The following is a 15,923-nucleotide window of genomic DNA, read 5'->3' as shown; positions in this document are numbered from 1 at the left end:
CACTGCAAATTGAAACTTTCCTTGAATATTTTGGCAAATTACACATTTAAGAAAGTGCAAACTATCCTAACATTGGGATAATCATAGGCTTTGATAACATGTTAAACTCTGAAATCTGTGAGTATGAATATGATAACATGATACAGTCTGCTTGAAACGCTTCAGCTGTTTAGTGTATAGTTATCCCTGATAAAATCAGTGTAAAGCTGAAATTTCATTGAATTCTGGTTGAGTTAACACTGACAGAAACCAGGTTTGCATCCAACCTTTTCATGCGAGTGAAGTACATGTCAGATACAAAATGTCACGACAGGCCTGATGGAAACAGCAAATGTAAACGTTCCAAACGTTGACAAAACAAAATAGGTTTAACAAGGTGGGATGTTTTTGTGTTGGTAAAATGTCATATGCGAGAAACGGCGGTGGAAAATCTTTTTATGAGAAAGTACTTATAGAATAATCATCAAAGTAATCTTGGAGTCATGACATGACATATTGTGTGGTCCTCCCACTATGACTCGGGGAAGCATGCAGTTTATTAGACCACAGATTAAATAAATTACGATGAACTTCACAGGGTGGTGAAAGTGCAAGGTGATGAGCTTGATGCTCCTTTCTAATAAATATTGAGGGTCTTATTCTGGTGACATGATCGATGCTTGGCTGCCATTTGACAAATAAAAATAATCTTGCTCTTTTGTTCATGATAATCTCATCATGTAACGTTAGTAGGCTTCACCTGCACTGTATCTGCCAGCTGTTGGCTAGAGCGCACGTGCCAAAACCAGAGTGGACACATTCGCTATATAACGCAATTTTCTTGTGACAAAACCATCCGTAGAGTTGAAAATGAGATGGAAACCCATTTAACTTGGATTTTTTATTTGGTAAATGAGAATGGACTACGTCATCACACACAGCCTTTTCTCCGCAACAAGTACATTTGATGGAAACACATCTCTGTTTGGAAAATACACATATTGTTTTTATGCTGAGTTTAGAATATTCGTAAGAAAATCTGTCGCCAATTGGATGGAAACATAGATAGTGTGTGAAATACAAACACATGGCAGTGATACAATTACCAAGACAAATAGTAGAATACAACGCTTGACATTAGATCACTTGGTAAAAACACGTTATTATCTAAAAGAAAAGGGAGAGCAAAGACGGAGAGAGCGAGAGGGACGGCCCACGTTCAGCAGTAGGGTAGGTGGAGGGATGAGAGGCGGTGAGAGGAGGAAGACACAATGCCATGCAGCACGAACGCAGAGAATGGAAGTTAACAAAAATGACAGAAAAAGAGACAGAGGGGAGGAGAGAAAGATGATGGGACAGTAGAAAATAAATTAAGAAAAATAAGGACAAGTAAGAGAAAAAAAGGAGAGAGTAGAGAGAGAGATGGAGAGAGAGCGTAAAGAGAGGTATTGTGTCTAGTGTTCTTACCTCTGGGAGGTAGAGGAAGGCAGGGGGACATTGCAGAGAGTGGGGTAGCATCCCAGCACCGGAGAGCAGCACACAGCCAGAGTTAGCCATGGAGCACAGCATTGAGAGGCGGGATGACTTACGCATAGAGAACACTGAGATACACCCTAACACACTCTATCTAGCACTCTGTCTATCTTCCTTCTCTTCCTGTCTTTACGTCTTTTTCTCTTTGTCTGTTTATCTCTTTATAATCTCTACTGGTGTCCTATTTTGGTCCGGCAATTCTTTATTTATTTTCCTCCTAATTCACTTCTTTCTTGCTATAAAAGAACTGCTAGAAAGTTATGGGAATCACACACACAGTGGCGCGGATGAGCATCGGACGGATAGAAGCATATGTGGTGGGGGCTGACGCCTGCCTCTTCTGTTCTCCTCTTTTCTCTCTGTTCTCTCTGTTTACTTTGACAGCGAGGGAGAAGCCTATGCACGAGTGCAGGATACTAGGGGGAGGGACCAGGGACTGGGATAGGGGGGTAGGAGCAGGGGGAAGAGAAGAGAGGGGGAGGGGTGGAAGCATTCCGCAACAGAAGGGGGAGGTCCTGGGAAGATTGAGGGAACGATTGGAGGAGAGTGGTTGGAGAGAGAGAAAAGAGAGAGGGATAAATAGGATTCGGAGCGGGGAAGTCTCAGGGGTATTCTAACATCAAATGGCCCAGTGCGTGCGTGAGTGCGTGAGTGTGGACATTCATATGGGAGCAGGTGATCGGTGCGGTTGGTTAACCCTTCCTGGTGAGGTACGGGCACAGCACCGGGTGTGTGTGACGGTAATAACGGACGGAATGACTGCCCTGCCTGTAGTAGCAGCGGCATCTACCAGTCCCATTGTAGGACAGGATAAATGTTTTGGTTTACCTGCATTGATCTCGAATGAATCTCTTTCCTGTGCCTTTTGTTTATGCATGACATGTCTGTACAATGCGTTATCCATTATTCATATTTCAAATCAATTTTGTTGTTTACACAGGAGGAATTAGAGATATTTTTATTTTCCCAAAATTAAAAACAGCTATTAGGTTTTGCATCAAAAATGACCTATTTATGCTTTGAGAATTCATCTTATTCTCCTATGATTAAACAAAAAGAATAGTAATTGCAAAGTGGAATATGCACACGTAAATAATTCCATTCTAATAGTAAAACAATGAAGAGCTCATGCAGGAGTAATGCACATGCTTTATGTATTTGAAAATCGGAGAAGTTGCGCAATGGCTTAATTCAATTTAGAGCCACGCTGTTCTGAAGCTGCATTACAAAGCGTATCATTTCCCTAGAAAGAATACGGCTAATAACAGAATACTAATAATAAACTACCACTGCTTCTCTCTCTGGGGTTTACAGGGAAACACAGCACTATTTTCAGTATTTATCAGAGTGAGTGTGTGTGTCTGTGTGTGTGTGTGTGTCTCTGTGTGTGTGTGTGTGTGTGTGTGTGTACTACAACACTGACAAAATGTTTTAGTTTAATAAAGAATGCTGGGGTTGGCTGGTGTGTTGGAGGCAGGTTTTAGCGCAGGAGCTCCTCAGAGAGAATGCAGCACTCGCTAGCTGTGGTGGAGAGGGGGAAGGAGAGTGGAGGGAGAGAAAGGGCTGAGAGGAGAGGGAAGAGGAGAGGAGGGAGAGAAAGGGCTGAGAGGAGAGGGAAGAGGAGAGGAGGGAGAGAAAGGGCCGAGAGGAGAGGGAAGAGGAGAGGAGGGAGAGAAAGGGCCGAGAGGAGAGGGAAGAGGAGAGGAGGGAGAGAAAGGGCCGAGAGGAGAGGGAAGAGGAGAGGAGGGAGAGAAAGGGCCGAGAGGAGAGGGAAGAGGAGAGGAGGGAGAGAAAGGGCCGAGAGGAGAGGGAAGAGGAGAGGAGGGAGAGAAAGGGCCGAGAGGAGAGGGAAGAGGAGAGGAGGGAGAGAAAGGGTCGAGAGGAGAGGGAAGAGGAGTGGAGGGAGAGAAAGGGCCTATAAGAGACGGAAGAGGAGTGGAGGGAGAGAAAGGGCCGAGAGGAGAGGGAAGAGGAGTGGAGGTGGATACAAAAAGCAGAGAGAATTGTAAGGCTGGTTCAAACAAGGATTCTTCCCTCTCCTTTAGTTTCTTCCCTTCTCTCTTTCCTCACTTCATCTTTCTTCCCCTCTCTTTCTTTCTCCCATTCACATACACACCCTCTAACAACAATCTAAAATAGAGGGAAACTTTTGAAGGTGACAGAGGAAGAACAGACCCAGTCACCTAGTACTGTATGGCAGCATTATTACATGCAGTTTCATCCCTCTTCATTTTCTACATGATTACAATTATGGTGCAGTCCAAGGGCGGACACAGACAGACACGGGGCTGATTGAATGGCACTGTAATAACCAATCTAGCTTATAACGTTTCATTATTGACCAATATTACTCCGATGGGCTGTCACACACGGTGGTGGTGAACGTGTGTGTAATTGTTGTGCATCCCTGTTGTGTAATGCATAATGGGTTTATACGGTATCACACATATCAATCATGCTTCGCTTCAAACCAACAGCGCTCTTTCAATATCACCTTCTTCTACTTTTAAATACATTGGGGGACAAATCATTTTATTAAAAAGAGACACATTTTCATTTTTTTTTATGTATGTTTATGTTTTTTATTACCATGCAACACATCAATAGCAGAAAGATCTTCCCAAATTACTTTCTTATTATTAATCCATGGAAATTACAACCATGTTTTTTGTTGGGTCATTATCATATTCCCTATTGATCTTGTCCTTGCCTTGTCTCCAGAAAGTTCACTGGGTAAAATTTGTATTTATTTATTTACTTTTTGAACTAGTACCTGGACATAAAATACCTGTGACACTGAGGCATCAAAGGCATGGAGCCTTAACTTCAAAGCAGTTGGAACTTATTGAAATATTTATAGTTTTTTTATCATGACATATACTCTCCTGTTTATTGACACAATGCAACGCATGTGAGAGGGAGAAAGGGGGCGTTAGGAAGGAGTAGAGAGAGAGGGGTATGAGAGGGAGAGAGAGAGAGTGGAGGAAAAAGAGAGGAGTGATAGTGTGTGTATGCTTGCAGGTGCGTGCGTCCGTGTGTATCTGAATGTGTGAGTGTGTGTCTCAGCAAAGTGGGAGTCAATTGCTGTAATAAAATACAGTACAACACAGACACAACTAAAAGTACCCACATTACTAAGAGATGAGAGCTGCGGCTGTACATAGCAGGAAGAGAGTCCAGCTCGTATGCAAAAGACAGAGGTGGTAGGTTGACTTCACTCTGCAGGAAAGTCACTTTAAAACACAACGGTGAGGGCAGCAGCAGACAGAGACCCAGCTGGTTATGGTAAAAGAGAATAGTTGAGTGGAATCAAAGGTATGGAGAGGCATGATACTTGACAGGATGTACATGGTGCTGTACTCTACTGTAAGATATTAGGAATTCTCCTTCTCTGCTCTGCCCCTGAGGTGCTTGTCCTTGGCAAGGTGGAATGCCACTCACTAATACTTTCTTCAGTTCGAGATGGTCTGTTGTCTCTCTCTCACAATCTCAAACAGTTTAAATAGATGAAACGGCACTCGCCCACATATGAGAATTCAAAAGGTTCTTTGTTAATTCCAGGCATAGATTTCCTAAGGCATTGTTTCCCAACCCTGGTCCTCGAGTACCCCCAACAGTACACATTTGTATTGTAACCCTGGACAAACACACCTGGTTCAACTAATCCTCAAGCCCTCAATGAGTTGAATGAGGTGTGATTGTCAAGGCTACAACAAAACTGTAATGTTGTGGGAACTCAAGGACCAGGGTTGGGAAACACTGTCATAAGGCAGACATAGTCTGCTTCCCAAATGATAACTCCTTCCCTATTTAGTGCACAATTTTTGACCAGAGCCCTTTTCAAAAGCAGTGCACAATTTAGAGAATAGTGTGTTTTTGGAAATGCCCTCATTGTGGAAAAAAAGGACCATATGGATATCTTTGGTCGCAATCCCTCCAGACTCTGAACTACACTCTATCACCATTGCAGCAGGATAGCCAGCTCTGTCCTCTGGCAGCTTGATCACACAGCAGCCCAAGAACAGGGCCTGGGGCTGGGGCTAAGAGCAGGGAGAGGAGGGGTGGAGGGGTGGACGGCTGGAGGTAGGTGTAAATATCATGATATATTTTCATAGAACTGTACAGAACATCCTTAATTATGCTTTACTTATAAACTCAGAAAATAAAGAAACGTCCCTTTTTCAGGACCCTGTCTTTCAAAGATAATTCGTAAAAATCTGAATAACTTCACAGATCTCCATTGTAAAGGGTTTAAAAACTGTTTGCCATGCTTGTTCAATGAACCATAAACAATTAATGAACATGCACCTGTGGAACGGTCGTTAAGACACTAATAGCTTACAGACGGTAGGCAATTAAGGTCACAGTTATGAAAACTTAGGACACTAAAGGGGCTTTTCTACTGACTCTGAAAATCACCAAAAGAAAGATGCCCGTGGTCCCTGCTCATCTGCGTGAATGTGCCTTAGGCATGCTGCAAGGAGGCATGAGGACTGCAGATGTGGCCAGGGCAATACATTGCAATGTCCGTACTGTGAGACTAAGACAGCGCTACAGGGAGACAGGATGGACAGCCGATCGTCCACGCAGTGGCAGACCACGTGTAACATCACCTGCACAGGATCGGTACATCCGATGGCAACAACAACTGCCCGAGGTACACCAGGAACGCACAATCCCTCCATCAGTGCTCAGACTGCTCGCAATAGGCTGAGAGAGGCTAGACTGAGGGCTTGTAGGCCTGTTGTAAAGGCAGGTCCTTACAAGACATCACCGGCAACAGCGTCGCCTACGGGCACAAACCCACCATCGCTGGGCCAGACAGGACTGGCAGAAAGGGCTCTTCACTGACGAGTCGTAGCTTTTTGTCTTACCAGGGGTGATGATCGGACTCGGGTTTATCGTCAAAAGAATGAGCATTACACCAAGGCCTGTACTGGAGCGGGATCGATTTGGAGGTGGAGGGTCCATCATGGTCTGGGGCGGTGTGTCACAGCATCATCGGACTGAGTTTGTTGTCATTGAAGGCAATCTCAATGCCGTGCGTTACAGGGAAGACGTCCTCCTCCCTCATGTGGTACCCTTCCTGCAGGCTCACCCTGACATGACCCTCCAGCATGACAACGTCACCAGCCATACCGCTCGTTCTGTGCGTGATTTCCTGCAACAACAGGAATGTCAGTGTTCTGCCATGGCCAGCGAAGAGCCCGGATCTCAATCCCATTGAGCACGTCTGGGACCTGTTGGATTGGAGGGGGACGGCTCGGGCCATTCCCCCCAGAAATGTCCAGGAACTTGCAGGTGCCTTGGTGGAAGAGTGGGATAACATCTCACAGCAAGAACTGGCAAATCTGGTGCAGTCCATGAGGAGGAGATGCACTGCAGTACTTAATGCAGCTGGTGGCCACACCAGATACTGACAGTTTCTTTTGATTTTGACCCCCCCTTTGTTCAGGGACACATTATTCAATTTCTGTTAGCCACATGTCTGTGGAACGTTTTCAGTTTATGTCTCAGTTGTTGAGTCTTATGTTCATACGCAGTTGACAGTGAGAGGACGTTTCTTTTTGCTGAGTTTAGTATATGCACTAGCTTTAAGGTGTCCAAGCAACATTGTTTCAAGGCCACCCTATAATTTTGCATAGGCTAAAATGTGATGACTATTTAGAGGAAAAGTGAAGGTCCAGCTTGATTTGTATCCATTGAAGACCATAGCCAAAGCCTGTCCTGACTCAGACCTAACACAGAGTGGTAGAGGAGAGAGACGGAGATTTAAAAAGGGTAAAAGCGTGTGTGTGATGGCGATGCTCAATGGAGTGTGTGTGGATGAGATGAGTGGTGATTCAACATGCTAGGAAGGCTCCAGAACACCCGCGACGCTCCATCAACCTTTACAAAACCTCCCGTCAGCATATGTCTGTGATAGAGCTGAAACACCAGGGTTCACACCGGGGCTTCACACAGCTTCATGCACACACACAAGCGTCTATACGCACACATGAACGCACGCACGCACGCACACACACACACACAACCACAAACGCATGCACCCACACCATGGGTTCATAGTGAGGCTGGAACCTGGGGTAAGGACCTGCAAGGTTCAACGTGGCACGGCAGAAAACATTCTCACTAACCACTTCACATCATTCACACTCACAGGATAACTACCCAGCTAGCACAAAATGGCTTTTGTATATGTCAAACCACATGGCATGCTAGCTCCATCCTGGTGGCGCTGTGGCGTAGTTATAGAGAACAGAAGGTTTGAATCTCACTGATGCCGTGCAAAAATAAAGAAGTAATTAAGCTAAGAAAAACTGCATTTTAATTCCCTTCAAATAACCTGTAATTTCCGTAACTTATTATTTCCTTTCTCAGGCGGTTCAGGAAACATTCCAGGAAAGCTTTCGAGGAAATCAAATGAAATGTTCAATGAACCACAACTTCCACAGAACCAACGGTGCTAGCTGGGTTCTCTCTCACAAACGTACACTGGATCTTTAATCTTGCTCGCCCTCTTTCTCTATCCAACAAGATGGGTAGACATTTTAAGCAGCAACTAACCAAATCAAATCAAAGTTTATTTGTCACGTGCGCTGACTACAACAGGTGTAGACTTTACAGTGAAATGCTTACTTACAGGCTCTAACCAATAGTAAAAAAAAGGTATTAGGTGAACAATAGGTAAGTAAAGAAATAAAACAACAGTAAAAAGACAGGCTATATACAGTAGTGAGGCTATAAAAGTAGCGAGGCTACATACAGACACCGGTTAGTCAGGCTGATTGATATAGTATGTACATGTAGATATGGTTAAAGTGACTATGCATATATGATGAACAGAGAGTAGCAGTGGCGTGAAAGAGGGGTTGGCGGGTGACTTGATTTGATTTTTGGAACCCTTCCCCAGATCTCATGGCTTGCTTTTTGCTCTGACATGCACTGTCAACTGTGGGACCTTATACAGACAGGTGTGTGCCTTTCCAAATCATGTCCAATCAATTGAATTTACCACAGGTGGACAGTGGAAACAGGATGCAGCTGAGCTCAATTAATACTTATGTAAATACGATATTCCTGTTTTTATTTGTAATACATTTGCAAACATTTCTAAAAACCTGTTTTCGCTTTGTCATCATGGGGTATAGTGTGTAGATTGATGAGAATCTCTATATTTTTATCAATTTTAGAATAAGGCTGTAACGTAACAAAATGTTGAAAAGTTCAAAGGGTCTGAATACTTTCCGAATACACTGTATATTTTGACAGTTTGCCTTTTCTCAATGTGTTTCTATGGGCTTTAGTAGTAAAGGCAAAAATCTATATTTGATCAAATATTTTTTTTGTAAATTGTTTTGAAACTTAAAGGGGTCCTAAAAAGTCAAAACCAGCCTCTTAGACTCTAAGTAATGAAACAGGGTGTACAAGTCAGAAACCAGCCTCTTAGACTCTAAGTAATGAAACAGGGTGTACAAGTCAGAAACCAGCCTCTTAGACTCTAAGTAATGAAACAGGGTGGACCAGTCAGAAACCAGCCTCTCAGACTCTAAGTAATGAAACAGGGTGTACAAGTCAGAAACCAGCCTCTTAGACTCTAAGGAATGAAACATGGTGTACAAGTCAGAAACCGGCCTCTTAGACTCTAAGTAATGAAACAGGGTGTACAAGTCAGAAACCGGCCTCTTAGACTCTAAGTAATGAAACAGGGCGGACCAGTCAGAAACCAGCCTCTCAGACTCTAAGTAATGAAACATGGTGTACAAGTCAGAAACCAGCCTCTTAGACTCTAAGTAATGAAACAGGGTGTACAAGTCAGAAACCAGCCTCTTAGACTCTAAGTAATGAAACAGGGTGTACAAGTCAGAAACCAGCCTCTTAGACTCTAAGGAATAAAACAGGGTGTACAAGTCAGAAATCAGCCTCTTAGACTCTAAGGAATGAAACAGGGTGTACAAGTCAGAAACCAGCCTCTTAGACTCTAGGTAATGAAACAGGGTGGACCAGTCAAAACCAGCCTCTTAGACTCTAAGTAATGAAACAGGGTGGACCAGTCAAAAAACAGCCTCTTAGACTCTAAGTAATGAAACAGGGTGGACCAGTCAAAACCAGCCTCTTAGACTCTAAGGAATGAAACAGGGTGGACCAGTCAGAAACCAGCCTCTCAGACTCTAAGTAATGAAACATGGTGTACAAGTCAGAAACCAGCCTCTTAGACTCTAAGTAATGAAACAGGGTGGACCAGTCAGAAATCAGTCTCTTAGACTCTAAGGAAAGAAACATGGTGTACAAGTCAGAAACCAGCCTCTTAGACTCTAAGTAATGAAACAGGGTGGCCCAGTCAGAAATCAGCCTCTTAGACTCTAAGTAATGAAACAGGGTGTACAAGTCAGAAACCAGCCTCTTAGACTCTAAGTAATGAAACAGGGTGGCCCAGTCAGAAATCAGCCTCTTAGACTCTAAGGAATGAAACAGGGTGGACCAGTCAAAACCTGCCTAGTAGACTCTAAGTAATGAAACAGGGTGGACCAGTCAGAAACCAGCCTCTCAGGCTCTAAGTAATGAAACAGGGTGTACAAGTCAGAAACCAGCCTCTTAGACTCTAAGGAATGAAACAGGGTGTACAAGTCAGAAATCAGCCTCTTAGACTAAGTAATGAAACAGGGTGTACAAGTCAGAAACCAGCCTCTTAGACTCTAAGTAATGAAACAGGGTGTACAAGTCAGAAACCAGCCTCTTAGACTCTAAGGAATGAAACAGGGTGTACAAGTCAGAAACCAGCCTCTTAGACTCTAAGGAATGAAACATGGTGTACAAGTCAGAAACCAGCCTCTTAGACTCTAAGGAATGAAACATGGTGTACAAGTCAAAAACCAGCCTCTTAGACTCTAAGTAATGAAACAGGGTGTACAAGTCAGAAACCAGCCTATTAGACTCTAAGGAATGAAACATGGTGTACAAGTCAAAAACCAGCCTCTTAGACTCTAAGTAATGAAACAGGGTGGACCAGTCAGAAACCAGCCTCTTAGACTCTAAGTAATGAAACAGGGTGGACCAGTCAGAAACCAGCCTCTTCGACTCTAAGTAATGAAACAGGGTGTTTAAGTCAGAAAACAGCCTCTTAGACTCTAAGGAATGAAACATAAGTGTCAGAAACCATACGTGAGAATGACATCACACATTCATACACAATACCAACACTTCTGAAATACTGGAAGCAACATTTCAGGTGCATTTCACACATGCACACACACACATATGTTTTACTATCCTCATGGGGACCAAACAATTCATTTACATTTTAAATCCTATTTTTATACCAAATATAATTCCCTAACCCTAATTGCAATCCTAAACCTAACCTCTAAGCCTAGAATTGCCCTTTTCCTTCTGGGTAACATCGAAATGTCTCCACAAAGTTCCTTGTGAGGACTTCTGGTATCCACAAGGATAGTACAACTAAAAACCCTCTCTTTTGGGTAAGTTGTGTTTGTAACAAGATACTTTTAGACATATATTTTTCCTATCTCTGCACACACACACACATACACACCCTACTTTACAGTAATGTTAAACAAATGTTTCCTTGGAATTCATGCTACCTTTTTTTTACTGTAACTTACAGGTAATTGGCTGCCAGGTTATCGTAAAAACAACAGGCTATTTTATAGTGTACCACATTACCCAATCAACCGCAGTGAGAGTTTAAATAAATGAATCGTCCTAACCTGACCTACCATCAGAGGGAATGTACAGTCTTATTTCTCCCATCTGACTAAACCAAATTGAGTTTGACCCCACACTGGGTAGATTACATTAGCGCAGGAGTGTAACATATGATTACCCTCCTCAAATTGGGTTATTAGGAAATAATGCTAAATCTAATTGGAAGTAAATTAGCTCGGGATGTGTGGTGTGTATGTGTGTGTGTGCGTGATATGTGTTTTTATCGTCAAAAGACTCATTACAGAGTATAAAGTAATAGCCCACCTCCAGGGCCTTGTTACTGTGTGTTTAGAAACGCGCACACACACACACACACACACACACACACACACACACACACACACACACACACACACACACACACACACACACACCCTCACACACACACACACACTACTGTGGATTGTCAAGCAGCGCACACACTCGGACACACTCTGGGACAGACACACCCTTACATCTACACACAGAGAGTTCAATGGTTCTTTGGGAAGGGTGATGGTTTTATGTGGAACAATAATGACTCAAATAACCCTTTGAGCCCTCCAATGGTTCTTTGCAGTTCAGAAAGGGTTCTTTCCTCTTTTAGTAATAATTGAAATGTCGGGGCAGCAGCTCATTCAAAGCTCTTTTTGTGCAACCGTGAGCGAGAGTGTCATTCCAGTTGATCTAATGTGTTGTGTTCTGCCAGTTACAGTGTCTCGTGAAAGACTCATGAATGGCCTTGTGGCAATTGAGAACAGTTGACTAAATCAGTGTTACTCAATGCTCTCCTCAGGGACCCCCAGCCTTTGCATAGCTAGCACACCTGATTCAACTTGTCAAATAAAACAACAATAATAATGCTTACAGAATCTGAAAACTAACCATCAAGAAAACCTGTATGGTTTTTCCAAAAGATCTACCAAGAACCTTTGAAATTGAGTTAGATTTTTCATAGAACCACAATCCATGAAGTTTCTAAAAAGGACCATGAAAACAGTTCTATTTAGACTCAAAGGGTTAAAACCATAGCGGAACTCTTTTTTGGTGCTATATAGATCCTTTTGTTCTTTATAGAACCTTAGGAAAGGGTTCTTTATAGCAGCATAAAGGTTCTATTTAGAACCTTATTAGCATTGTTCTTTATAGAACCTTAAAAAAAAGCTAGCAACAGAAATGGATCCGCTATGGTTAAGAGCACAATAACCTTTTTTTGGTGTGTACAGATGTTAATTTGATCACTCTTTTGTTACTGAGAATTTTCATGCACAGCAGGAAATGTAAACTTGTAGTGTATTCAAGGTTTCTAAAAAGGCTTCTAAAGCTTGTAGTTTCCACTATAAAATGTCAGCCTTGATTTGCACTCATAAAAAACATATATCAACCCCAACAAAAAATGTTCCTTTGATGCAGTATAATTTTCCTGCTGTAGCAAACTGGCTCAAATTAAGATCCTACATCTGTAGATTTCATTTTTAATAATTTACATCACGCTTTAATGCATCTATGCATTGGTTGCTGTGGGCTGCGGCTGGGCTACTCTGGTAGACGTGGTAGCGGTGGAGTCTCTCCTCTCGGCACTGAGCAGTAATAGAGGGCCTGACACGGCAGTATTTCATTCAGGGGAGTTGACTTCAGGGGCTCGCTGCCGGGGTAGAAGCCTAGGATGGAACCCCTTCCCTGGACCGCAAGGGCTGCCCAGCCTCCCTGAGGAGCGCAGAGGATGGAGCAAATCTGTTAGCAGAGCATCCATCATCTGAGCAGAAAGCAGGAGAGAGGAGCAAGACACGGGTCCATCACAGACGTCGGCCCCTCATCACTCTATTCTTTGTTCTCTTTCACTTCTCAATTCTCATCCTCGTCAATTTTTTTCTTTCATTTTTTTTTTACATGGGCACGCACACACCCACACATGAATGCACATGCATACACACATTTGATCATGCTCATCCTCCTCTTCACTTGGTCTTTCTTTTTCTCTGTATCTCTCTCTCTCTCTCTCTGATGCTCTGTATTTCACTTTCCCCTTTCCTTTTCTGAAGACATTTCTGCTGAAGAAATACATCAGAAAGAACAGAAAAAATAAGAAAGAAAAAGAGTCTGTTCAATCTTTAAGCGAGTCCATGCAGTGCGAAGGACTCGCTCCAGCACCTTTTTACATTTTGACGTCACAGAAATGCATTTCTCAATCCTCCCCGTTCTGCTTTAGTTCTCCCCATTGTCGGCCGCAATATATCTCACACATACACACGCATATGTGCACGTGCACGCACGCACGCGCGCGCGCGCACACACACACACACACAGCAACACCAACATTAGCATTTTGGCAAAACGAGTGCCTGTGATTTATCTGAGAGAAGAGGGGGTTCTGAACAGAGGAAAAAAAGTACAGTATAACTTTTTCCCTGAACGTATAAGCATTTTTTCTCTGGGTCTCAATTTACGAAAGTGCTTTGTGCTGGTGCTTTCACCAGAGTGTGTGTGTGTGTGTGTGTGTGGGGGGTATTCAAGTGTCAAGGGGTCAGAAAACGAGTGAGATCAAGAGAGAAATAACACGCGTTAGAAAGAAGAAAAAGTGAGGAAGATAGAGAGCGACAGAAAAATATAGAGAAGAAAAGAGCGAGAGAGAGAAGGAGAAAAAGAGGGGCTGGTGATGAAGAGAAGAGGGGAGGATGGGTAGAGATGGGGGAGTGAAATACAAGAGAAGGGAAGCAGAACAGGATGGAAATCAGGATACACCATTACGGAGGAAAATTAGAGAATGGGAAGAGAGAAAGAGGAGAGGATAAGGGACAGGTGGGAATGGATGGAGGGAGTAAAAGAGGGAGGCAAAATGCCTTAGATAAAAATTAGATGAAGGGAGAAGAAAGGGAGGATAGAGGTAGGAATGAAGGGAGGGAATAAAAGACAGAGGGTGCGTGGGCCCGCCAGGTCACTTTTTGTATTATCTAGCAAGCGGAACTCATACATTCCCTGGGCTAGGCCTTGTCTGATTTATCCTCGTTCTAGCAGGTAATTTAGCTTTTCTCTCGGGCCCTCTAGACTGTACACCTACCTACCCACCTACTGCCTCAACGTCTGCTGTCTGTCTATGCTTTGTTTTGGTTGGGGATTTTCATATCTTAAATATGTAATCCTTTCAGGAGAGAATATAACTCAATTATCCCTCAATATTGTTTTTTTCTTTTCTCTTCTATTCTCCTTGGATGTAAAACAAACACAGCTGTCTGGTTTAACAAGCACAAAGAATGGAGAGAACAGAAAAGGAAGTCAATCTAACAAAACATAAATCTGAAATTGTGTATGATTGTAAAGTCTGATCCAGACATGGCATATAACATAAAGTCAGTATATTCCCTATTCATTCACCCCCCCCCATAAAGTCAGTATATTCCCTATTCATTAATCCCCCATAAAGTCAGTATATTCCCTATTCATTCACCCCCCCCATAAAGTCAGTATATTCCCTATTCATTCACCCCCCCATAAAGTCAGTATATTCCCTATTCATTCATCCCCCTCCATAAAGTCAGTATATTCCCTATTCATTCACCCCCCCATAAAGTCAGTATATTCCCTATTCACCCCCCTCTCTCCTTTTATCTTCTCTTAGCTTGACTCAGACTTTCACATTTCACCTCTCTCCTCCTCTCTTATTCTCCTCCTCTCTAAGACCGTTGATCTCCTCCCTGACTCTGTGGTCAGGCATTGCAGTTGTCCTATGTGGTCAGGTACCGTGGTCTGGTTGTGGTTGTCTTCGAGGAAACCTTAGGTTGTGTGGAGAATGAAAGTCTGCATTCTGACTGCTGGGAAGGAATGACATACATTTCCCATGATGCAGTGGAGCAGCAGAGTAGCCAAAACCTGAGGATGAAAAGCAAGAAGTAAAAAAGAAAGGATACAGTATGTCTGTATCTCAGAGCGTGAAGGAAGGAGAGAAAATACCACTTCCTACAATCCAAAGGGGACAATAACTGATGCCATCTACAGTATATCATATAAGACATTTGGCAGATGCTGTTATCCAAGGCAATTTACAGTCATGAGTGTATATATTTCAATTATGGGTGGTCGCGGGAATCGAACCCACTACCCCGACACTGCAAGCTCCATAATCTATCAACTGAGCTATAGAAGACCACACTGCATTGTACTGCACTATACTGTATAACAATAAATATACTATAATGTATGGTCACTGTACTGTATATTCCTCAGTGAAAAATGACTGTGAATTAATGCAAACTATATTATGCACAACAGCTTAACAACAACAAAAGGATTGTCCCATGTTAAAGCAGGTGTACATTACTCTAACCTGACGTGGGCACCACAGTGTTTATTCTCCTGATGGTGAAGCCAACGCAGTACGAGCTGCATTGTTTGGCTCACACTCACAAATACAATAAGAGGGCACTCTGCCTGCAACAGAGACACAGGTGTGTGTGTCGAGGCGGTGTGTGTTTGTCCCAACAGAGAGTGTGTGCTGTGTGTGTGTGTGTCTTTGTCGGATGGCAAACTGGCGCTCTTCAAAGCCCTGATGCCCACTGGCATCACTGTAGCAAACGGTGCTGTTGTTGAGGAGAAGGATAACAGCTGGCATTGTGTGTGTGTGTGTCTGCCTGTGTGTGTGTGGTAGGTTCTGAAGACCAGTGCAGATGTGTCAGCGACCACATCCAACATGACATTCCACCACCCTGCCA

The 15,923-nt window shown here is 43.2% G+C and overlaps 1 pseudogene; it reads right to left on the bottom strand.

Annotated features, from left to right (window-relative positions):
• The window catches only part of LOC115117986 (RNA binding protein fox-1 homolog 3-like), a 215,468-nt pseudogene extending 213,620 nt beyond the window's left edge, over positions 1-1,848 (bottom strand).
• Positions 1,849-15,923: the final 14,075 nt, after the last annotated feature.

This window comes from Oncorhynchus nerka, linkage group LG28, assembly GCF_034236695.1.
Source record: "Oncorhynchus nerka isolate Pitt River linkage group LG28, Oner_Uvic_2.0, whole genome shotgun sequence".
Lineage (NCBI taxonomy): Eukaryota > Metazoa > Chordata > Actinopteri > Salmoniformes > Salmonidae > Oncorhynchus > Oncorhynchus nerka.
Note: the sequence above shows the minus strand (reverse complement) of the source record. Positions and strands in the feature narration are given on the sequence as shown.